General features: G+C 38.3%; 1 long non-coding RNA gene across 3 annotated transcripts in view; it reads right to left on the reverse strand.

Annotated features, from left to right (window-relative positions):
* Positions 1-26,760, reverse strand: part of LOC134161274 (uncharacterized) — a 206,723-nt gene that overhangs the window by 15,688 nt on the left and 164,275 nt on the right. For 2 of the 3 annotated variants that reach the window (XR_009963924.1, XR_009963919.1), the window contains exons 6-8: positions 24,316-24,399; positions 20,996-22,263; positions 20,590-20,944 (exon numbers count right to left, since the gene is read on the reverse strand). The exons of the other annotated variant lie outside the window; for it this stretch is intronic. This is a non-coding gene — a long non-coding RNA (uncharacterized LOC134161274). Of the gene's footprint in view, positions 1-20,589; positions 20,945-20,995; positions 22,264-24,315; positions 24,400-26,760 lie in introns of those variants that run through there. 3 annotated transcript variants of the gene reach the window in all.

A 26,760-nucleotide genomic window follows, 5' to 3' on the forward strand; every position in this document is an offset into this window, starting at 1 on the left:
TTCTTGATTGTTCATGTGGCAGAACCCTGCAGATAAACAGGTTTCATCATTTCTTTCATACGGTTATTCCCGTATTAATTTCCCTATTCTTCTCTGGGTTGACTTCTAGTACAGCAACGAAGACAAAAAATCATTTTAAAATAAGGGAGTGTATTTCAAAGTAAGAAAATTTGTTAAAGGCATCCAAGGCAGCAGAATGTCTAACCTATGAGTACTTTCAATATACTTTAGATTTTAAGCTGTCAGGGTCACATTCTCAGTTTTTGAAAAGCACTTACGTCTGGCCCCTGAGACAGAGCCTGATTTAGTCTTTTATAGGCACATAGTACATGCTCTAATTAACCCAACTTAATTTTTAAGAGCAGTCCCAATGTCTAATAGCCACGATGCAATATTTAGCAGATTATATTACTTATTATTTTACAAGACACCAGATAAAAATAAAGAGAATCGTTGAATTATACCTTTCCTTAGCACTGTCTTCCAAATAATTAGATTATTTTGATTTGCCTTTTTTTTTTAATATCAAGATAGGGTTATTTAAAGTCTGGCTCATTTGCTGGTTTCGTATTGCTGGCACTTTTCCAAACAAAAGGAATCACCTAATGTTTTCCATATATGTTCTTAGCCACTCACACAGTATAGCCTTGGGTGTACAGGCAAGCTGTACAGTCACAAACACCCATAGAAGGACCTTTCCCATACCCTTGAGCTCCAGTTTGCATGCATACACACTTGCATGATTACCCTTGTTGCCATTCTGCTACTGCAGTCATCGCTCGCACCAATTATGTGCATTTTTGCATGTGCATTTTCAAATACATGGCTTAAAGTCAGCTTTATGCTGGCAGAGCCAATACAGATATATACAAAATGCACGTGTGTGCGTTTGTGTGAAAATCTGTTCATGCCTTTCTTTCTCATTGCACTACCTCACTGCTTGAAGAGTTTCTGTGTTTTCTCTTTGTATCATTCTGGCTCTGAGTACTAAAAGCCACATCCTGTTATGTTTGGTTGCTAGGTGGAGAAATGTTATCATGGGCTTCAGCAATAATTTATCCATAGAGCTAGAGGAGCTGTCATGTACTTCTGACAGTGAGCTGCAGCACTTTATCAGCTTGCCTGTAAATCAACTGTGTGTGGGTGAAGATGCCAGCAATGTTTGATCTCTCTCAGACACTCTAATAATCTGCTTTTGTCTGATTGATTCCTTCACATCACCAAGCACATTGCAACCGAGAGTGGAGTGCCCTCTGTTTATCTCCGTTGGTCATCTGCTTGAGGCCAACAGGGCAGAAAATGCTGTTCTCGCTGAGATGTAAGAGTTTTTTTGGAATTAGGGGCTTTACATCATATCCTGGAGCAGGTTTAGTCCAGTAAATCAATGATAGCAGAATTGAATGCACCATAAATACCTCAAACCGTATCTCTTACAAGAATGTAAGAGTAATTCATAGAAACAGGAAAGGTAACTTTGCTGGAAAGAATTACGACCCTTACAAGCTCAAGACATGCAGGTCTTTTACGGCCTGTGTTTACATCTACCCTCTTGAACTTTGGGAAGAAATGCGCTGCGCACTAGCATTTGGTTCCAGGCAGTTCAGAGATAATATTGAGCAGAACAGGATGCTGTCAGAATTGATCACTGCCTCTCAATCCAAACCCCAACTTCTTCTAAATTTCTGTCAAATTCTGTTGTGCACAGGAGATACCAATGCTCCGTGTCACGCTCTGCACCGCATTCAGTTGGAGCACAGTGCCTGGTGTTGCGCAGTGCCTTTCTGCCAAAAAATACACATAAAAGGATGCAATCTAATGAGCAGCAAAGCCCCTCTAGGAAGAGGGAGAAGCATTTGCCCATTCCAATGGGTAAATAGATCTGACCTGGTTTTCTTTTGTACATAGACTGCTCCCCCTGTTGAAAATTAAGAGCTTATTCTTACTCAGAACCTGGCATCAGCTCGTTGTGCAGTGACCTGGGATCAGTGGCAGATGTGGATTTCTGACCCATGTGAAAGCTGATAGATACTGTGGATGTGACTGACTAAATCCCATCAGGGGAAGCGTTCCCTCTCCAGGTCACAGCGGGCTGGCACAGGCAGCAGGATATTTGGGGAATGCACTAATTTCAACCCAAGGGGAAAGGATGGTGCTTTATAGCACCGCTGAATGCTAAAAAAGGGTGAAAATTCACGCTGCATAATGTATTTGTAATTGTGCTTAAGGCAATGAGAAGAGAGAAATTCATGAAACAAATTTGGCCTCTACGGATGCTGGAGAAGCAGTTACATCTCCTCCAGATTTATTGCATTAAGTAATAGAGCTTCAAGAGGCAGAGTGGATCTACTGCCTCTTCCTTGGCCCATCACAGGGATTTCCCCAAACTATTGTATAAGTTGTCATGGGCACTGATGTCATGGTAAGAAGGCAGTCCCTTTCTGTTCCCCAGCTGGCCGACCACAAGGCAATACCTTTTACGCGCAGCAAAGGGGCCTGTACTGCTTCTCCACATTTAATAACCCCTGCAATGAAAGCTAGACTTTCATTCACAAGAGATTTTTTTTTTTTTGCTGCACACATCATAAAAGCAAGTAAAGTGATAGAAGCAAAGAGACCTGAAGTTAAAGCATGTGGCAGGGTGTATTCACTATTCTTTCACCAACAGGCATCATCAAATGACATTCAGTTTTACTGAGTATTACAAAACACACACTGTTGCTTCGTCTAAGACCTTAAGCTGGCATCCTTTCAGCATTGCAGTATTTGGAATACCATGTGCATATATACAGACAGACTTATGTACACAGACAGATGCAACACCAGAGACCTCATGGCTTCTATACATACAGTATGCCAGAAAAACAGAGACAAGTTATGAGGGTTTTAAATTCAGATATTCTGGTTTGGATGCAGCTACTTGACCTCTCATTTAAGCCACTTACCTGTTAGCAGTAGATCTCTAATTCCCAAAGTTTGCTAGGAAACAGAGCCAGAACCCTACTGACTGGCTTCAATCAGTACGTGAACTCCACGGAAAGGCCCCAGTTGTGACGTTTTTATTTAGTGATAGTGGATGTCCATGCAGTCTGTGTTCAGACTGGCTCTGGCACAAATAACTGAAGTATAAATCTCAGTGATTTTAAATATACTCATTCTAAACTGCTCCTCAGCTTTATATTGCAAATTATTTAAAATAAGCCTACTATTATGTCTCAAATGCTACTCATTTCTACTATTTTCAAGGGCTGGCACTTTCCAGAGGAGATCTAAGGAATAAAAAAAGAAAGAAAAAATGACAAAAAGGAAGAAGAGAACTTGAAAAGAGGAAAATGAAGCATGTCTAAGAAAACTACACTTCCAATAACATCAAGTTATCCTCAGGGGAGATGTATAAGTAGAAGATATTACATGGCTGAACAGTAAATATCACATTTCCTTTTACAAGCATGTTTCTGCATTTTATTATATCTTGACTGGCAGACTCATAAATTTTGAATATCCAGTCTAAGAAAGGACAGACTTAGGATCTGCAGTCTGTATTCTCCATGCGTCTGAATGGTCAGTGGCAGTTTATTATTCCATAACAGATTGATTAATTAGTGAACTACATTCATATCCAGAAAACTTAATATGTATATTCATGAGGAAGTGAAAGAAATTAATTAATACTTACCTACATTTAGGAATTTAGTTCTAGAAAAATAATTAGGAGTAGCTAATTTAGGTTAATGATTACTGTGTAAATTTTTTGCTTCCCAGGCTTAAGCGATCCACATTAAAGTCCTCTCTAAAACAGATTTTCTGGGAAAACAGTTCCAGAGAAGTTTTTCTAATGAGCAGCTGCAGATTTCCTGCTCTTGAGTACACTCCTATGAACATTGCTGACTGCCTGTAGGTCACAGAGGGGAAGAAGACTGGCCAAGGACCACTTCTGCACTTTAGCTTGGTAACACAGAGCATCCAGCCCCCTCTGCGGATAGCTGTTGTATTTACAGTGCTTGGCAGCACCCCACTTCCATGCATCACCCTGCCTCTGTCACTCTCTCTAGTACAACATCCTTTTTACTGTCTTTATAGCTCTGCTGTGAAGTCCAGTGCTCCTTTGGAAAAGATAAGGAACACTGAAAACTAACTGCCACCAGTGGTTGTGTATATTTGTAGCACAAAATAGCTCTAAGTGCTGTTCCCGCCATCCAGTTTCTACTTGGCATTTCGTTGCATGTACATAGGGGTGTGTAAATAGATGCAGCTCCAGAAGCTACAGAAAGAAACTACTTGAGTAACTTTGGGTTATTTGACCTCCTTATAAAGTACTTTGCTGCTGCTGTCAGGCAGCAATACGTTATTTCCTGAAGTATAATCCCAGTAAGTAGTATTTCTGGATCATCTACCAAAGTGTTGGCCAACGTTGAGTGATTGATTGAGGTTATGACATGACTTTTACAGACAGCACTTTCAAGACTGATACAAACACATGGGACTTGCTTGTTATTTTGCAGTAAAGAAAAACACTCAGAGATGGGAAGTAGAATTTCCTGCAGCTGGGAGACTCCAGTAATTTGACATTAGACTATTTTTGTTTGATGGTGGAAGACAGGTCTGATGAAACCTGACATACAGTTTACAACCATAATTAATATCATCAGTGTGCCAAAGAGAAAAACCTCACTAACTCCTGGATGTAATTTCATTGGAAGATGCATTTACTATAGTTTTGATTTGCCCCAACTAAGTGCCTTTGTGCTTAAAGGAATAGTTTTCTCTGGTAAATCTGCCAAGGTAAAACAATCTGACTGAATACTGACTACCTTTGAGAATATATTTATTTAGAACTGGCCAAACTAGATCTGCCCTGCTGTCATATATTAGAACTGTAGTCAAAGGTTATGTGGAGCCAAGAACACCATAAAGTTGACAAGTTTGGAGCAGAGAAGGAAACATCTCACTTTCCAAATGCTGTTTGCAATAGAGTTGTTTCATTCTTCAGGGGTAAATCAGACTTGCGCATGAGCAGCATATCTCAGTTGTAAATTTCGCATGTATTGAGCCTAGTATTTTACTTTGCTGACCTTAAAGTCCTTGTAAAGAAAGGATTCAGTTCGGAAGCCTAAATTGAGACTATTCTAGTAAGATCATACATTGGTTAGACACTTAAACATAATATAGAGCGTAAAGGGTAAGAAAGAGCCCTGAGAACAGGGCCAAAACCAGTGCCACGATGGAAGAGCATAAGCCTAAATCTAGCCAATGAGGAAATAATAAGAACACAGTGAGTCTTAAATCCTGCCCTTAGCAATAATATTCCTGTCTTTTCCCACTCTCTGCCTGATGAGGATCCAATGTTCAAAACCATGTCCTGACCTCTTCTGTTGTAGGAGAGAAGGTCTTACATTCTTCCTTTTAGTACTGGATAACAGCACTGATGCACACTCAGATTAGAGTGGGAACACTCAGATGGACATTGGGGATCCATGGAAGATCTCATGAAACAAGGTCCCTCAAAAAGGGACTTGCTTACCAGAGACCACCATCACACTCAGCTGTGAGGTAAGTATCGGTTTGCTCATCTCTGTCAAAATGGGGCTTTTTCTGTATCAGCCCAGAATCAGACCCAAACCGTAGGGTTTGGGAAGGGACTGTAGGATATTTGAGTTTAGCAGACCAGGAGTGCCAGGATTTTTATGCCTAAATTCCTTATTTCTCTGGACAAGAGCTACACAGTGCCAATTTTCAGGAGTGCAAAAATATTTACAACTGACACGTCTCAGTAGATCAAAGGAAGCTGTTACTGCTTTGCATTTCTGGCCTGTAATCTGCATTAATGTCTGTGCTCTTTCCAGATTTATCTTAAATGTTAATGAAAACACTGAATTTGCCCCAAAGCAGCAGAAATTTGGAGAAGAAAGTGGGATGAAATGTTCCAGTGAAATCACTGTATCTCTTAATGCGGATATAAGACAGGCAGGTGGTAGGTTACAAACCATAATGAACTGACACCTTTTCTTCACAGAAGGTGTCACAAAGGTAGACCAAAGTACTGCAGCTGCACCTGTTTTAGACTGTAAAAGTGCAAATGAACTGGCAAATCCTTACAGATGGTTGGATGCTACAGGAAGTGTTCATTTTTAGATATGCAAAAAGGTATTGTTGCCCTTGCTTCTACCATTAGCAAGTCACCTATTTGAACATACAAACCAAAGCTAAGCAACCCCAACAGGTGAGCCTGCAGCCCTAACTATGGTGGCCCACTGCCCTCTCCCTCCCTGCAAGCACTTGCTGCAGTACAAGATGCATCAATGTCTAACAGACCGGCACAGTACTTGACCTGGGGCAAATATCAAATATTCGAGTACCCATTTCTGAGCAGAGATTAAAAAAAAATGGAAAAAAAAATCTAATTAATATAGAAAATCTAATGAGAGGTGTTCCACAAACAGAAATTAGCATCTAATGGCTCATTTGTTATTATCTGGTCAGCTCTTGGCATGCTCCCATGACAGAGAGAATATACCAGGATCCATCCTGAGAGTCTGAGACCACACTGAATGTAATGCAAGGCAGAAGCGTGGCAGCTTTTACTGATTCTTGAGATCTAGGTGTGCAAAATACGTCAGTGACAGACAAGGCATCAAGGACTGAGAAAAGAGAATTTCATTTCAGCGGGAGGTACTCTCAGTGAAAATGAAAGCTGTTCTTGTAGATGTGGTATTAGAGATACAGAGAAACTGTAAATTGAGTATTTCGATATCTATCCACCCGTAATTTTAAGCAGTTTTAAAAAATGAAACAAAGAAAAATGAAGGAAAGCTCTTTTGTTATATTCAGAACAATCAAACACCACAGGACTGGACAGCTTTGGGAACTGTTAATGGGATACAGGGTATTTCAAGGTCACTAGTTCAACTCTAGCTCAGGTTAGTAGTAATTGGAAGTCATATTACTTGATGGGTGTTCAGTAGTTTAGGTGACATGGGTTGGTGGTCTTAAATTGAGTGAATGTCTGCCTGTACCACACATACAAAAAAAGGACTCTATTGATGTCAATTTAGTACTTTTCATCAGGAATAAATTTAAAGATAAAACATAAAATGAATCAAAATAATTTATAAACAATCTATGTCCCATACTTTGTCAAATATGTCATCAGTACCTCAAAGCTGGCATTGGCCTGCAAGACCCTAATGTGGGTTAAGCTCTACCCAAAAGGTTTTCTCTTTTCTTTGCCACTGGAGGCAACTGAGCTTGAAATACCTTATTAAAAACAAGGTTGGAACATAAAATAGTCATTAATGAATTAGATCTTACATTGGTCAATCCAGTCACAGATATGCTAACCTTTCAAGCACAGGGCAAAATTGTATTCATGGGTACAGAAAAGGATGAATGATTACCCTATGGTAATTCAGAGAAAAAGTGTTGTGCAATGTGTTTGGGATTTATGATAATTCAGTAATAATAACAGACTTTGGGCTAAACTGCGTGCTTTGAATTTTGTTCACTCTATTATGTCAAAAATCTTGGGTAGAGATATGTAGTCTATAAAACTTAAATAAAGGGTTTCATTGATTTTGAAATTTGTTCAACTCCCCCTGAAAATCTTATTGTCTCTCTCTGCGTTTTCTGATTCTACTTTTATGAATCAAACTTATTCAAACTTTGAATTTATTCAGACTTTGAATGTGCTCAACCGTATGAAGTGCCAAAATAGTTTCTCCCACATAATCCCAATTATTCTCAATACTTACTTGGTATTTATTTAATCTGAGCTATTGCTGAAGAAAATGATTAAAGAGCTTTCTTTGGCATGAAGTTATGAATGGACAAAGTACTTCACATTATCTGCTGAAAATCCATTCTAGTGGGTAATGTTTACTATTCCCTTCACATACAATTATTCCTCTCAGTATTAATCAGGCAATTTTTCAAAGGTGTAGTCATGAAATTAAACTGGCTTCATGCCTAATCCAATATATGTTGTTCAGTAAACACATATCCAAAGATATATATCCATATATCCAAAGATATATGTTTACTAGGCAACTGAATTTTAGCAGAGTGACATAGCAGGAGTCCAGCTATACAAACAGATATTTTCTTGATGGAGAACTCATTGCTATGCAAGCTATTTTTGGTTTTGTGCTTAACACGTTTTGGGTGAAAAAACAGACTGGAGGTAGACTATTTTCCTAAGTAATTCTGCACTGTACGTGCCATGTTTGAGATATGTCAATGACTCAGGGTTTTAAATAAAAACATAAGACACTATTTCACTGTTTCATGCTGCATTACTTAGGTAAGAAGAAAACATCTCTGCAAAGTCATACTAAGTAATACCAATGTACTACAACAACTACTGATGGTGAGAAAACTTCCTTAAAGGTACAGGATTAAAGGGTTCACTTGTCAGGAAGTGAAAAATTAGAAACTTCAGGTGTCAAATGATAATATGTAATAAGTGCTGAGACAATACCTTACATTTAAATCAAAGGTGGAATGAATTTTGAATTCACATTAACAGCGCTTCTGCATTCTGTAATATCTGATGTTTCTCAGTCTTACTCAGCTAAGGTAGACTGGAAAAGTATGAACTCCCTTTTGTAGGATTTTCAATTTACATTTGTGGACTAAAGAGCCCAAACTAATCCACAGGGTGGTATCACTAATACAGGTTTCTACTACGAATACATTTAAACCAGAGGTCTATACATAGCAGCTTTTCATGAGCATCTGGTCTTGAATATGTGCCTGAACAGACCCAGCTCCACATCCATCGAGACTACAGAAAAAATTTGAAGCCTTAGCACAACAGCAAGCCCTCATGTGACCTGAGACTTACTGCAGTAAGTACAAGTGAAGCAGCTCAGGAGGAATATTTATCAGCTTGAAAATAGAATTAAATCAAATTCTTTCTTAGTGATGTGCATAGCCCTTTCCCAGCAGGGCAGTCCTAGGGGGACCTGGAGGATCATTCCATGATCAAAAACTTGGAGGATGAGGTCTGAAACCATTCCATTTTTGAGATACAGCCCTATATCATGTAGACTTTTTTATCAAAACATTTTTCTGCTATTTATGTATTTCCAAATGCAGCACATGGTTTTATAACTTACACTTAACAGTCAAGTAGGTGATGCAACTGTTTTCTTCCCCCCCTCACTTCTGTATTTTGAAATATTATTTTATTCTTAATTTTCAGCCTCCTCCACCTCCTCCTTTCTCCCTCTCACTTTTTTATTTTCATTGGTGACCACAACTGTAGTTTCAGTAAATAAAGCTAGTGCTTGATAATGTGGAACGGCCAGGAGCTTAACTCTGCCCTTGGAGATCGCTTACATCAAACCAGCAATCAAAAAGTGGTGCAGATAAAATTTGTCATCAGGGATTTCCTACAAAAGAATTACAGTGGAGAAATAGCCGGATCGATACTATGGATTTTCACTGCAGGGGCTGATAGTCCAATTGCTGTGAAACACTCACACAGATAAAAGGGCATGGCTGCCACTTTGTTACAGACTGCTGACTCAGCGCAAAGCCTGTCAGGTATTTATAGGCCAAAGTGATACAGAATTATCACCTTGCAGTGCCCAGCTCTTGTTAGCTCTAAGATTGCCTCCCTTTATGGGATTGCTAAATGCAGGTGAATGGAAAAATGATGGCTAACAGCTGTCAAAATGCAACAGAATGAAGTACTTAAATCTTTTTTTATCCATTAAAAGGGTAACAATCTAACATATATCATACTGCAGGCGTTGTAATGATATTTGGGGCCAGTAAACTAGGGGTTATAAACAATGTACATCTGATCAAAATGGTAAGGAAAATACAAAAGGGAAAAAAAGCAATAATAAAAATTCTTCTTGTTACTTTACAATATGTGGCTTGGCATTTACTTTGCTGCCTTTTGCAGGGATCTCCAGGCCCCTGATTGAGGCTGCTAAGATCAGCCTCCCAGCTCCATCAATACTGTGATAATTTTATACCCCATATACTGCAGGGAAAACTGCTTTAAGAAGTCATTGAGATGACTCCAAGAACTCTTCTTCATTGTTCTAAGCCAGTATTTTACACCCTCGCTATGGTAAAATGCCGACAGATATCTAATATTAACCAACAGCATTAAGGGCTCATTGACTTCAAGGACCATTTCACACACAGACACTTACAGGACCAGACCATGATGAAGGCAAAAGAAATACACTCATTTTTGGTCCAACAGGTAGCATAAAGCATCTCTGTCCTGGTATACAGTCCATGATTGGCTGCTCTCAGCTGTGAATTATTTCACTGCTAGTTCTAGCCTGAATGTGTTTCTTAGTGGTGGTAAGGAAGGGGGCAGACACCACCTTTCCTTTTATCACTCTATACAGTACAACATGTATTTACTTTTGGAGATCGTATACAATGAGAGATTGGTTTTCACTGCATAAAAATAATACCTGGAAGGTCATACAAAAAGCTGCAGAGCCTAGTAATATAAAAAGGGACAGGATGTTTGATTACGAGGGTATGTCCAGACTTTGCCTTACCTATAGCCTCTCCTAGGTGTTTTTCATACAGGAATTGGTGATGAACTCTATAAGAAGGTTTTTGAAGCATAAAACCAGTTTGAGAACAAGTTCAAATATATTTTTACATATACTTTCTTAGCAGGGGCAGAGCCAAGTTGGGCTTTAATATCTATGATTTTTCTATACTGAAACAGCACTTAGAAGCATACATTAGGAGCCTGTTTTGCTAGATAATGAATAACCTCACAGTCCATCTCCCAGGAAACTTGAACATCCAGTTAAGTCATTTTTTCTCTAACATTGCCTTGCAAAATGATGACATCCTCAGCATATCACCTACTTTTGTATCACCACATTCATCATCCTGAGAATATTTCTTTAACTTGTAAACACACGACATGTCTTGGTGTGCGAGCAAACTGAAGTTCACTCTTTTGACACTCTCAGAATATGGATGGTTTTACGTATATGTAGGGAAGTGAATACCAGTTTCCAAAGGGAGAAGTAAAAGACAGAAGGGGTGGCATTTGATTTTTATAGCTTAAGCCCATCTTCAGTTATAGAAAGATTCACCTATGGCCAGATCATAAGAGCCAAACTATATTTAAGTAAGATGAAACCAGAGCTTGTCTGTTCCTAAAATATGGCTAGAGGGACATCTGATCTAACACATGCCCAGGGGAGGGACGTGCAGTAAAATAAACCAAGCTGGCTGGGCACCTGTGTTCAGATCCATCTCACCTGAAAGATGTCCAGGCTAAGTTAGTAATTTAGACTTCCTTTGGTAGCTGATGGAAATACACAGATGCATGTGGGAAGGGGGAAGCCCTAGCCTGTTCTTAGGACAGGAGGTAGGAAGTATACATAGACCTGTATCTCCTCATCTTGTGCCTTGAGAAGGTACCTAAAAGCGCCTGTTAAGCGAGATGTGCCAAACCAGTTGCTTAGAAGAGGTCAATAGATCCGTCATGAATAATGCTTTGAAGATCTCTTTTTAGTTGGCTTTTTCTTTTTCCCCATTAACACTGATTTTAAAAGCATCTCAGGTATTTTGAAGAAACACAAATAGGAGGATTAAAAAGCTGAATTTTTTAAAATGTCTTGAGAAGGTCATGGCCAGTAGTAGCTGAAATGCAGAGGAGTTTATGTACTTAATGCTTTAGACATCACTTAATAACAGAGCTTTAAACTAAAGGAAGAAATACTGCAGAAAGACCAAGAACTATTGTCCAAAATATCACAAAAACCCTGGACTTGGGTATTACTTGAAGAAGTTTTCAGTAAGTTTAACCATAATGGTTAACTGCAGAAGCTTTGCAGTGAAAATGAACAAAGTTTAAATTAAAATACTAAAATATAATGCAAATAAGTTGATTACCTGTAAGAAATGTTGCAGGTTTCTAAACCAATATCTTTCCTAACCAGGAGAGAAGCCACACCTTCTGTGCTCCATAGGGAAAATTACCGTAGCACTTGTCTGAACTGCCTGGTGCTGGTAGAATCATAGCTGCTCTCATCACAGCATTGTTGGATGGAAGTTTACTGTCACTAGCAATAAGCAGTAGATAAAAGGAGGGGGAGGGAGGGATAAGAAAACAAAAGGGAAAAGTAGAAGCTAAACAATTCACCAGAGGTGGAAAAAAAGGGGGGAAAAGAAAGAAGATATACATAAACTAGTTGTTTTTGTCTTTCTAGCTGCTATGATGTGCACAAAGGAAATAGACTGAATAAAATCGCATCTCAGGAACACCAACATAAATTCCCCCTTGCTTTGACAAGTACGTAATTTTGTGCAGTGATGCTCTTCACATCTGGAGAGTTATGAGGCAATTTCATTCCCATCTGACAAATTTACAAAGAAACATTAGAGAGAAGGGATTAGAAAAGCGAGAAATCTTTATAGACTTTTTCCTCAGGCTGTATTTTCCTTCCATCTTTTGGCTCTTCCTTGAGGAATATGTATGAGTGACTCATTCTGTATCAACGCCATAACCGAAACACTTAGCAGATAAGCATAACATGAAATGTGCTTTAAATCAACTAATTGTATTTACATTATCTGGGAGGGCTGATCCTGATTGGCTAAAGTTTGTAAAAATTTGCTATTGTGCATTTTCAAGATAACAATTTAGACCTGGGCAAAATGAAAATAAAAGCTGAAATATCAGCTCCAGAACTTCACAGGAAAGTCCATGTCAGAAATACTTTACACTTGGCAAAGCACTTCTCAGCTTAGAGCTCCGATTGACCTTTCTGCCCTCATTACGGTCTCATGAAGACCAATAGTGTTTTTTCATTTTACACATTGGGAAACTGAGGTTGATTAAATGAGCTCCTAAATTCATGGAGAAAATAAATGTCACCGGAGAGCAGGACAGGGAGGACTAGCTGGGCTGACTTGTGCATCGCAACAGCTTTTCCAATGACATTGAGCTCTGTCACTTGAGAGAACACCTACTCCACACAGGCTGCAGGTACTTGCCAGCACACCTTGATATACTTTACCCTACTACAAAAAACAAATGGAAGGATGAGGAGAGAGCAAGCTGTTGTTAATACTTTGCCAAGATCCATGAAAGGACAGGGAATTCCTTGAATTTGTGGCTGCACAGCTATTTTTGCCAAAAAAAAGAAGAGTCTGGTTCAACCTTCTCTTTACTGACAATGGAAAATCCTGGTATAGACTATTCTAGAAATAAATGATAATAAAAAGTGATGTAAAGGCTTTGCTTTCTCCTGCTAGGTTTTAAAAAGCAGACAGCCGTGCCTTGTTTTAGTTGTACTCCTGAACATATTTAAGCTGAGCTGATATACGGCTACAACAGGATATCAGTATTCTATGTTCTATGAGTAATCAGTATAATCTTTCTTTTTATTTTTTTCCCTTAATTTTTTTAATATCAAAACTTTGGCACTGATTGTTCATTATTAGTGTAACATCAAAGACCTTCCACAACAGACAACCTCGGCACTGCTACTCCAGATCTTTTTTTTCTGCACAGTTTCGCATGGGTCCCCTTTTAAGGTCATTTCAAGTGCTGGATGATGGTACTTCCCTCCTCCTTTTATTAATGAAAATTATATGATGGTGCTCGGAAGTTCCAAAACATATTCCTTTCTTGGCACAAAGATGAAATATAATAAAATGCAGATGCTTTCTGATACAGAGCACAGAGGAAAATGGTTTATAACCACGACTTATGGAGAGAGGAAAGCACAGGGGACACAGTTCCTAGGGCCCTGGTTGAAAGCCCCAAAGCAATCACTGCAATATCTGTAATATGACAGAAGAAATTCGGGGGAGGGGTATTTATTATCTTTTTCATGGGACCCAGGTGGACCTCCTGGCAGCCATGTTTATGACTCAGGATCCTTTTTAAAATAGTGAACCATAATAAATGGAAACTCAGATGTGTAACCGTGCTGGACCTTAACATTTCAAGTTTTATTGTCTCTGCATTTGCAATCATTTTTGCACCGAGCACACCATTTCATGACAACTTTCAACTCAGCTGCTTCACCCTTTGTATTTACTTCATCTGACATGTCCCCTTCCCCTCCTTGACAACTACATGGGCTGGATAAAAATTTCTCTTACAGACTTCTGTTCCACTTTAAGGAGTCAAAGGGAAACTGGAAAGCCATACCTCCTTTTCTAGTTAACAGACATCTGATAAAGGAAGCATTTCCTATGCTTTTGTAAAAAGGAAAGTTCATTTGCTTGTTTGGACAAGATATTCTCCTTGTGTTTCAGATAGATGTGGAAGCAGAAATGTTTGCTGTTCCTTGCCCTTGATGCACAGTTTTGAGATTCCATTTTCCTAAGCCAAATAAACATTGGCCACATGTCCTTTAAACCTAGAGAAAACTATCAGAAGTTGTTATAGAGTGGGGCTGTCCCTCTGGTATTGACTAAACACATTGAAAATGGCCCCTAAAAATAATAATAGTAAAAAAGAGAGGTGGGTCCAAGCCAAGAAGCCTGTAATCTCATCTGCCTGTAACCCTCCAGAAGTTCAAAGACATTTGGGTAAAGGATTTTGGTTCCAGTCTGTTGTTGCTAATAGAGATGGAAGCTGTAGGCTCAGTTCAAGATCTAAACTTTACATAGTGAAGCAATTGTTTAGATCACAGCTTATGTCTGGTTGTGCAGCCTGTTCAGATGCGGTCCCAAGAGCATGGCTGCTTATCTGAAAGTTTTTCTTCATATAAGAGTCAAAAAATCTTGTGAGAAAAGACATCACTGTTAACATTTCTAGTGTGCTCTGGCAAGAGGATGACCACAAACACAAATAAATTCTAAGTATTTTGGCATTTTGGTTTCTGCCCAATCCAGAAACGATGAGTACAGAAAAATACAGAAATGTATTTAACACAGATGACAAGCTCAGGTGAATTTAAGGTCATTTTTTATTCTAAACAAGTTGTTTCTATTAGCAGCAAGAAACAATTCAACCGACTCACTCCCCTGAGCAACTACAGGACTTTCTCCAAAAGCCTGAGCAAATTACCCCATTACACCTGCTCTTGGTTTGCACTGGAATTGAGAGCACGAAGACCTGAGCCAAAGGCATACAGCACTGGGGAGAATTCAGTGACTGTCCTAAGGTTGGGTTTAAGACAGCATGAAGCTGCGCTTCCACCCTTCCCTTAGACACGGCATATGGTGGAGCCCTACATTTTCACTGTTCTGAGCAGCGTATGGTCCTGTTATTCTGCAGATCATAATTTAACACTTCACACTGGAGAGCTCTCCACTCAGTCCTATAAAATAACAAGCTAAATAGGGAAAGTTCGCACCATAGTTTGCATAACAAATAATTTCCACAACTTCAAGGAATTCCTCTGAAAACATTTATATCTCCTGAATATTTTAGGTAGAAGTATCAAAAAGCGCATCTCTGTAGAGAACATCTTAGTAAGCACTTCTGTGCTTAACATTTGTTAACTTCACAGTTAAGTACCTATGACTGTGTGAGTTTACTCGACTGATAGCTTGGTGCAAGCAAGATATCTTAAATAAAAAATAATATATATAACTACTTTTTTCATGAGCACAAATATATACCTAACATCTCTGAAAACTTAATGCTTACTCAGCTCTCTTTGAAAATTAGTAGACTGAAATAAAGAGGGATTTTTTTTTTTCTTTTCTGTATGTTTGAGACATCTAAACAACCAATGTCATAGTAAAGGTAGGGGAAATAAAATAATAATTTTTGAATTATTTTGATCATGTTAATCCCAATTGTTTTGAAAGTAAATGATATTTGAAAGTCTCTCCAGAATGTACTCTTGAATTCATAGGAATGCCATTAAAATAGTGCATTAATTAACATCCACTTTTATAAAGTGCTTCTAATATTGTGTAAACAGGCAAGAGTTGAAAAGCTTATTTTTAACTTGTATCTGCATGCGCAGTGTGATCATAGTGAGTTACAAAAACACCCAAATAGCACTGGGAAATGAATTTTCACAGTTTGTTTCTGGTTGAAGACACACCAAAGTACCTGTCTTTAATTTGAGTAGCTGTGAACAAAAGGTACTTGCCAGCTTGCTTAGCATCGTATTTATATGCTCATGTCAGTTCAGCCCTGGGTGGAATACTGATGTGTCAATATTTGTTAACCAAAATGATAATAAGTAACTGACTTGAAATGACTTAAAACAATCAGAAGCAATTGTGCAGCATTGTATCAGGTTAAATCTGACCATGCTATATTTTCTGTCTTCAAAAATAAAGCCAATTGCATGGAATGCTAAATAGCCCATGTTCAACATAGCAGGATTGCTGCAGAACTAATATCTGAGGCACAACATGTTTAACCACCTGCCAGACTTCCACAGCTTCCATTAACATCACAGACCAAGTGAGGGAACAGTCCAGTGGGGCTTTCTTGGGGACAGGCAACCTAGAGACCTATTTATCCAGCCTAAATTTAAATTTGAAATGGAGAGCAGCATTAGACCCCCTCAAAACTCAGGTTTACTACTTGAGAACCTAATGGTTATGACTCAACTTTCAACCATCTTTGTGATGATTAAGTTCACCTTGATTTCACTTGCAACATCTTGCTTTCAGTACCTGAAATCTAACCCAAAATTTTACATAATAAATGTTACTTGTTCCACTATCAAATTAATCTGGCACTGGGGGCAGAGTCTGTTGGAGGATATAAGATAAAACAAAGAGACTTAGGATGATTTAGTGAAATAAGCTTCTTCCCCTCTCCCTCATCTTATGTATATAAATTTTTTAATTCGGCCATTTCTCATATTTCAGATTACTGTTGTAATGTTGCTTACATTCCATGCATGTGCAGAGCTTGGCCTATCATCATATTAGACAGGCAATCATTTTGTGTACGGCACCAGGTTAAAATTATGGAAGGAAAACCAAAGTTTACCCTGTGACTTATAAATCGCTCACAAGATACTCTGCATGCCATTACTATGCTGGAGAACAAGAGGTCGTGGGGAGCTATTTTCCCCACTGGAACACGTACAGAAAATGTTACAGCAGCCTATTTGCCAAGATCCCTACAACACTGAATGCTGTTTTTTGGGTTCAGATGAGTTCATGCAGGAGCTCTGATTATGTAAGTCTCTAAAGCTCTATAAATACAAAGAGGGTCTTCCTAAATTTCCCTCCGTGCCCAGATGTCGTCTCAAGTTATACTGATACAGTAAGGAAGGGACTATCAAAGGTCAAGAACCACAGGCATCCATAGCAGATCTTTAACCCAGAAGACCCCCAAAGCACCTGCTAGAAACTCAGGGCTGTAAAATACTTATCAATAAGAAGCATCAATAAATGACAAAGAGCAGCAAACTTAGGTACCACAAGGACAAAGCAGGAATGTTCAGGAGAGTTCACAATTCTTGAATCCTGTAATAACAGCAGGGGACTTATTATGAGAAATCTTTACTCTGAAGTCATATATTGGTTGAGAATTAAAAGCTTTCCTCCCCCACCCCTTCTTTAAATAGAGAAATCCTTGAACTGGTCATTTTTATCACTTTCTGGAAACAGTTATTCATGCTCATATGCACCTATTATGGTTGTAACTGTAATAATGTGGTTGTGATGCTCCAAAGATACGAGAAATATGCATTTTGTATGTGGAGGTAATGCCTTTTATTAGATCAACTGATTAGAGTGGCAAAAGACAGACAAGCCTTCAGAGAGACAAGCCCTTCTTCAGACTTTAAATGATAGACATCTTGAAGACATTATTATAAAAGCTTGATATGATGCTTTAAAGCACTGCTTGTTCGTAAGATCACTCAAGGACTCCTTCAGAAGCTGCAAGTCTTCAAAAGTGATCCAGGAAATGCTAAAGCACTCTGTACTTTTCAAAGGCTAAAAAAAATCTTCCCGTTGTGAAAGAACAATAGCAAATGATTTTGCTGCTTTTTTTGGCTGAACACCTTCCAAGTTACATGTTTGGATGATTACCCTTCTTCATTTTAAAGGGTAATGTTTACTGAGCGTTTACAAAGAAATAGCAGTCTTCTGAGAGCTAGGTTTGCTTTCCTGAAATGCTCAAATAACTAGTATCAAGAATCATTCAAATAATTAATGTCAGGAAGAACGGCTCACAAGTATATTAGAAGTTCAACATTCACAAACAGTCCTAAGCCATGTCAGAGATGCAGCCCAGGAATCTAAAGGCGGAAGAAAGAATGCTTGGGTTTTCTCTGATTTTGATCAAGCCTAGTCCCTGCAGTAATAAAATTGCTCTGAGCTCTGTGTGGTTGTTCTTGACCCTCCAAGACTGTGCAGTGCAGCAGTGCATCAGTGCTGGTTTCCCCTTTGCAAGTGAAAGGGAGGTGGAGAAGCCACTTGGCAGCACCATGTCACTGAAGAATATCTGTGTGCAGATAGAGACTCCCACTTGCTAGTTTAAATCAGCTTTCAGTAGCTTTTGTATAACCAAAATAGCACAAATTATATTTACCCCAAACTCATGTTCTAAAAATTTGTATGCCCACTAGGAATGATAAATGAACTGAAACCGTGAGCATGCTGAGGACAGTATAATCAACAGACAAAATATTCTGACCTTGAAGTTTACATTCTTCTCCATCTCTCTAATTTTTCAGCACCATATTTCCTTATTTCTAAACCAGGTTAGAGTATGTGGCTGGTAGGTTTTTCACCAGTGATCCTGATGTGTAACCTCTGGACAAGTCGCTTAGCCCTGAGTTTATCTCACCTAGTAGTAAACTCACTGACACTTGCTTACCCCACAGAGAAGTCACAAACTTAATTCAAAATGGAAAATATAAAAGAAATGCAAAGCGATACCACATTTCTCATTTAAAATGAGTGGGTGACAAATTGCTCATCAGATTGTACAATTTGGGTTGCTCTTACTTGCTTGCTAATTAACCAGTCTGACATTATGTTTCCTCCCTCTTGCATCCACCCTGCCTCTGAACTAATCAGGGTTCAATGACAGCATCACTTATCCCAGGACACATTCCAATAATTAAGGTTTGGAGGACATCTTGCAAACTCCATCACATACCAATACGATTTTCTCTCCCTCTACTGCTGCGTATCTGACATGTGACAAGACAAAGCCCTGCTCTCATATACATAACAGCAGGATGCTTTCCCACCTTTTAATGGCTGACTGAATTTCTTCCCCAGCAACTCTGACAGTACGAAAGTGCACTGTAAAAATGACTGCTTCTTGAAAAGTGAAACCTCACAGTCTCTGGACTTGGGAACACAAAAAACCCAAACAAATCCATGTTGTTACAAGCTGCATCTATTACTAAACACTCTTACACAGAATTTTTTAGTGTAGGAATGCATGATCCCATAAGCTATATTTTACTCTACACTCTTCCTCACTGCTATATTGCTTCATTTGGTTTCCATGACTTAAAAGCCCATTTTGCCTTTGAGTAGGAAAGAAAGCACAGGTAGGGGCACCTCATACTTGTTCAGGGAGCTGAGACAACCAGGAAGAATCCCTGCTACTTGATTGCTTTTTAAACCTTCGTATGCAGAAGCAACAACAAATTGAAAGCTGGGGCTTTCCACTGCAGCATGCTTAGAGTATCTTCATTAGCACTGACAGAAGTAGTCTGAATTTCCCCACTAGTAACCGGCCACCTCTCCTCTGGTTCTGTTAGCTCTGATTTAATTCAGATTCACAAGACAACTGGGTCAACCTGCTCTGGTCTGTAGAGACCAAATTTGAGCATAAGCTGATCATTCTTTCCTCAGATGCTCTCTCCCCTCCAGTTTACTCTGAGAAAAGCTAGCTCATGAGCCAACAAAGAGTGGGAAGCATGAGCCCCTAAGATGAAAGTCTAGACTTTGCAAGAACAAAGTTTGATCGCATAAGTTTAGTATAAAGTGATAAGAGAAGAATATAAACCCTGGGTTTTATCTGTATTGGAAAATTCAGAAAGGCAAATTATTTTATAAAATAGATTTAAATTAGGAATTTTAGTGAACTGCTATTAGCTTTTCTGAGAGAGTACTAATTTGACTATGGCTGCAAATACCCTTCTTTTTATAGCTTAAATGTCCTGGTGATCAGTTCTCCTGCAAAGCAGATGAAGAGACTAGTTATTTTCTCTTAGTGCTTGATTTTGAAGCAGTATTTTCATCAGTATCAGAAACAGTGGAGTTCTGCCTTTGAAACATGTTTTACCATTGATTTCAATGCAGTCATGATTTTGCCCATAGTACAATTAAGACACCCCACTGAATTTTGGTGGGTAACATTAGACTTAATAGCATATTATCCAATAATATTTCATATTTTATCTCCTGGTTGAGGAAACTGATTTCTGAGCTTTAATTTCAGATTCTTAGCCAGTAGGCCTATACTGGTTCATAGAAATGTAGAGAATTTCCATTTCTGTCTCACCTGCCTAAAAATCATCCCAACTGCAACTCCTAGAAAGAAACACTCTTTCTGTACATGGGAATTGGGAAGAATACAACAGACTAGCCTAGCACTATGTGCGGTTTGGTTGTTGTTTTTTTTTTTCATAAACAGGATCAAATATATTAACTTCTGACAAAATAATATAGGTATGTCACTGGGATTCAGCCAGTACATGGCTCATGATTTCAAGAATGGAATCTGTTCAAGCTGCAGAGGGACAAAATGAAAAGAACTAAGTCAGCAGATTATTAATTTTGTAATCTACCAGGTATTCAGGATGTATCCACAGTGGCAGGTAACTATATTCTCAATTGTACTGCAGAAACATGCACAGTTACAATCTTAGTCTTTAACTCATCTGCTGCTTTTCACAGATTCTAGTACTACAATATGTGCCGTAATAAAATAAAGATTCATTTATTTTCTTCCAGGTAGGTATGAATTACATTATAATCACATCTTTTACAGGTGTGTTCTTCAAAAGTGTGTTCTGGTGGACATGAGTGAAAATGATCCTGCCTCAAAAACAGGAGGCAGAGGAACTGGAAATGCCTGCGGAAATGGGAGAACTTCATGCATGTTACATTGTAGTGAGCCATGTTTTACTTAGCAGGCTGCCAGTGCATCTGACATTGTATTCCACAATCATACAACAAAAATCAGGAAAGAGAGTATTTCCTATAGACAGAAATTCATGGTGATGGTCAGTTCTTCACTGGCATTAATCAACATACCTTGACTTATGCAATATCACGTTACTTCACACATTATCATACCTAATGCCTCCACCAGACACTTCAAATTAATTTTACAAAGCAAGATACAAAAGATAATAAAAGACAGCTTTGTGCCCCTAAGATCTCCTGATGTAATTTAACATGGTAGGCAGAAAATGGGAGTAGGAAGCAGTAGGAAGGGGTATAGGAGCCTGAACAGACTTGCCCAAGGACACAAAGACAAGAAGAATTTAGCCAAGGTCTAGAGGCATAGCCAGTGTTGCTGCTTCTCAGAGTGTAGTGGTCCTGTCTCCTCTGAAGCTAGAACTATTTCTTCTCCACCATCTTTTACATCATCCATCAGGTCCTTGCTTTTTTTTGGTCCGAAAAAAAAATGCAACAAACCCTCTGTTTCATATATAACTTTCAAGGTCACTTGCGTAAAATGTACAAAAAGCACATTTTTGTTGATGGAATAGCCTTTTGCTAATGAGGTAATTAGTGATATTACAGCAGAAAAAAAAGGGGGGGATTTCTTTCTCCTTTTCTCCCTTTTGCAAACCCAGTGAAGTGGCAAATTTTGTCGCATTTGCTGTATCTGCACAATATTTCAACCAGCTCTACAAAGTAATGTGTTTTTTGAGTAGCTACTGTATTTGCTGAAACTAAGTTATAATAATTTGATGACTAGGAACAAGATTAATTCAATGAACTACTATTCTCATGACAATTGCAAAATATGGTAGGGGACAGAGTTAGTATGAATAGAAATGGTTAGGGCATCTTACTGCTTCATCAGTGAGAAGCCTGAAATGGAAAAATATCCAGCAAGGATATTAGGGGGTCATATCTCTTGAGGTGCAGCAAGGTAATCAGTTAATTTCTCTCAAAGAAAACCAGGAGCTGCAATGAAAACTATCATCAGAGGAAGCATGAATATATATACAATAGAAGAATAAAAAACAGTGAAAGATATAATTACATTAAATTATAGCATCTGCCATGTAAAAGTACCAATGAAAGTAACAAAAAGAATTGTCATTTCCTTTAGAAATGATGTTTGATAATATCGCAGAGTCTTCACATCTTCTCACACATGGAGATGTGCCAGTTATCCAACATCTAAGGGGAAAACAAAGAGCCCCATTCCAGCCTCAGTTACAGTACAATTGGGAACAGCACTTAGCTTGTCAGTTAGGATGTGACAATCAAAACTAGAGCTCCTGACTGAACAGTCTTTGGAGAAGGGGATGGGCTTTTCACATAAATCTGTAACATCTGGTACAAAGTGACACTGACCTACCTCCTGTTCTCGCAAAATATAAATAATAATAACCACCAGTAATACCAGAAAGAATTTTTATGAAATGGTTCACAGATTAACATTTTCATAGTGTGAGTATGTGAGACCAAATTTAGAGCAAGTAAGCGATACGCACATATGTTATATAAAGGCCTAATAGTCACTGAAGAGAGGGAAGTATTTTTCAACTGCATGTACCAGAGAACTGGGATTTGAAGATCTATAAATAGCTTGCTGAAGTTATGGAAGAAGAGAATCATAGCATAAACAAATAAGAAAATTGAAAATTATCAAAAGTAGAGTTAGTAAGAAAAATTTCTATTCTGAATTAGGATAAACCCCACCTTTTCCTCCTGCCACTCTTCTGTGGAAAAAAAAAGCGCTTTCCCCATATCAAATGTTAGCTCATTTGGGCTAACAAGTGTTCGGGCACCTGCTGGGATGTGTTCAAGATTGTGGTTTTAAAAAGACATTATGTATGAGATCATTGAGTTACTTCTTCAAGAATCATTTTGTGCAAATGGAAGAACTTGTGTATCCCACATTTCAGCTGGACGCATAATTACAGAGCTACAGAGCATCTATCTCCCCGAGCTCCATAGTTAGAGATATCCACCTACCCCAGCATATCTGACGGATGGGCGCGATCACAGGATTTGTCCTGGATGTGAGGAGGGGTAAGTCTGCTCTTAATAAGCTTTCAGACAGGAGGATAACCAAACCCCAACATTTCTCAACAAACCTTGAAAGCATTACATTCTAATACAGTGATGGGCTGGAGAAACTGGCATTGCCAGTCAAAAAGTGGTCCAGTGTAGAATTCCCAAATTCCTTTTTTTTTCAAATTTTGTAATGCCTTGCTCACCATAGCTTGTTGTTTTACCTGTATATACTTTATTTGTGGCAACCCTGCAGAAGTTTTAAGCAGTGAAGTCTTAGTACAGGAGTATTTTCAGAATAGAAAATATGCATTGGAAAATGACGCACAATTTTCCTTAGCTTAATGTCAACACATGTAAAATAAGTAGTAAGTGGATACAAAATGTTATCTTGTAATGTTAAACCATTATGGCATGGGTGTATTGGCAACAGAAAGTGCAAAGCAATGAAAGATCAGGATTATGGAATCTGAAGTTCTCTCAGTCAAGTGACTTAGAACAAATTGAAGCTTGGAGAAGACTGAACTGTAAAACTAATAGAGCTATTACACTGGCTTTCCTTAAAATTATGAATTAGTTGCCCCATTTCTTTTAATAGCAAACAGTGAATCTTGGTCATCCACCTGTGGACGTGCTGTAAATCAAGTACCATGAGAGCAGGAGAATGCTTACTGCAAAACAGAGAACTCCTGTGAAAGACCTTGGGCCTTATTGTTAGGCTCACATGAAGCTGCAAGGAAACAATGTGGATCCTTTTCTTTCAAATGAAGGAAAACACACAGAGATTCAAATGTTAAAATGGAGTAACCATCTGACCAGGATTTACCTAGCTGTCGCAGTATTTGCTAAAATGGGAAAGGCAACATCACATATGGTGCATGAAGCATTTGCCTAGATTGTTATGCAGTTGCTTATGTTTACAGAGAAACTGAACTATTGTGTATTAAGTATTTTACAACATTAGTTCAGATTAGGGCTAGGATAAATTAATATAACTCAGTTGAAGTCAGAGGAATTGTGCCTGATAATTCATGGCATGCTGCAGTGACAATACACTAACAACAGGATGAACTGAGATACCCATTCTTGTTCTGTGAAAGAAATAATGAACCCTCTAATTTACTGATACAAAACCAGCTTATTCCATTTTAGAGAAGAATGCATTGAGTTGCACCTATCCACCAAATTTGAGAATATCTATTTTTAATTTACCTTTTATATATTTTCATTGCAATGGCTGATAGCAAAACTTAGGAAGAGTATATGGTCCCACACAAGCAGCTGTGAAAAGATCTCCTAGAATTCAGACAAACGGCATTGTTAATAGACTACTCTTAGTGAAGAGAGAAAACATAGTGTCAATCATGCATGCTGACAGGGTGCAATTAACCCAGCATCAAATTGTAGAGAGATGGATGGGACCAGATGGTCCCGTTATCCTAACAAAGGATTATACAGCAAGTGTCCTTCGGAAGAAAGAGCATTTTTTAACATAGACCTTTGGAACAAAAAGAGATGATGTGAACTAAAGAGACATTACAGAAAACGGAAACTGAAAATGATGGTTTAAATATGAATTCCAATACTTAATTATGTGCTTTAAATACAAATACATGTTATTTTTTTGATAATAATGAAATTTGATCATACTGAAATTTACCCCAAAAGGTGTCTCAAGAGATTGATGTCAAACAGAACCACTGAAAACAAAGCAAAAAAAAAAACTGGAAATCATCATTCTTGCTGCTCCTGAAAGAAATATTTCATTTATTAAGCTAAAACTGGCCAAATGCTGCTACCCCAGTCTGCTGCACTTATGGGAAATACATACTTTGAAACCTAATTAGAGAGCAGCAACAGTACAGCACTGAACAGAGCACCCTGAAACCCTTCCCAGAGCACTGCAGTGACTAATGTTTGGGATCAGATGATAAGAATTAAAGCTCCCATCCCCCCTGCCATATGAGATAGGCTATTAAGTAGGGGGAAGATACAACAAATTTATGCAAAGATATCAGGTAAAGAAAGTAAATAAGAGGAATTTCTAACAAAGTAAAACCTCGGTTAAATAACAGAAACACATTACTTGAAAAAAACCACTTAGTATTACTGTCATGTGAAAAGAGCATAATAACGGTGAAATCCCAAAGCCTGGGCCATTCCTGGTATTAGAACATGGGTCTTAAGCCTTGGAGCCTTTTGCCATCTCTAGGCTCATATGATTTTCTTCTAAATATATGGATCTAACCACATCACAAAGAAATTGTACATTGCAGATTTCCAGGATAAGAAGGCTGAAAACAAACGCGGAGTGCTACAGAAACTAGCACAGTACTGGTTATGTGTTAAAATACTAAATAATAGTAATGACGTTTAGATATGAAGCTATATATTTGACTATATTGACATAATTGTATTAATAGTTATGTGTCCAATATTTGGGGGGAATTTCTATATGCTTCCTGAAGCTTTTTAGCCTAAAATAATGTACAAAGGGGAATTACAAAGGATGTAAGATACAATCATGATCACCTCCTGAATCACTGAAGAAAATACCCTTAGATTCCCTCACTAATTGAAGACTGAGTAACCTACACCTCCAGTCAACAGTATTATTATATCTTCTATTCTTAAAATCAGAAAACCCATGAGGAAAGCGTGCAGTCACGCCTCAATTAACTAGCTACGTGATGCAGATTTGTGCATCTATGGCTTAGTCAAGTACGCTGTTATTTCTGCATGCCTAAGAAACATCAGAGGTTAGAAACTGATTCCTTTGCGCTTACTGTGTGCACTAAGATAAAAAGCAAAGCCTCCAGTCACTGTGCAAGATAAAGTTTGTAAATCTACACTATAGAGTAACTGTTCTTTAATTCAGATATCTGGCTTCCTTATTGTCATAGCGAAGCACCATTCTCTTCCAGGTACACATACATTCTCATCGAATTAGTGATAAAATCCACACTTTTCCTTGGTCCAGAGCTGGCTACAATGTCCCCATCAAATTAGTTTTCACAAACAAACAAACAAGCAAAATCAAAAGGCTAGAAAAAAAAACAATGGGTATATAACTGTATGCTTTCTTATTGGAAAAATACCTTCTGTTAGCAGAAACATGCTGAAAAGATTTCCACTTTGATATTTCTTGCTTTATATTTAAGCTGCAGAATTTAAGTAATTCAATTAGATAGGTGAATATACATGTGAACACAAATATATAAAAAACATTTGTAGGCCCAGCTCAAAAAGGAGAATAGAAGCCTAACTACTGCTCCTGTAAGGCAATGCAGATGCTCCTTCTGTAAGAATTGTTCCTCAAAATACATTATCAGTTTACTACAGTATGAGACAAATTATGTCTTGGCAAGCTCATGCAAGATTCCTTTGCAGAAGGATGTGTCTCAGATCTACCCTGCAGACACTCATCCACCTCACAGTGACTCCATTTCTCTTTTTATCAGACCCTTTGCAAGATGTGCTGAACTTTCCATTTGAATTTTTCTAGCAGAGGTGTGAAGAAGCTTCTGTGATATTGCCCTGGGTTTTCCTGGGTTATCATTCTCCTCCTTTTCTGAATTCCACAAGATCTAGACTTGTGCAAGAGGGTTGAGAATTGGCTTTCCTTTCTTTTCATGACATCGTCTTGCACGCAGTCAA

Source organism: Pezoporus occidentalis, unplaced genomic scaffold (assembly GCF_034315485.1).
Source record: "Pezoporus occidentalis ecotype Australia unplaced genomic scaffold, CSIRO_AGI_Poc_V1 ctg171, whole genome shotgun sequence".
NCBI lineage: Eukaryota > Metazoa > Chordata > Aves > Psittaciformes > Psittacidae > Pezoporus > Pezoporus occidentalis.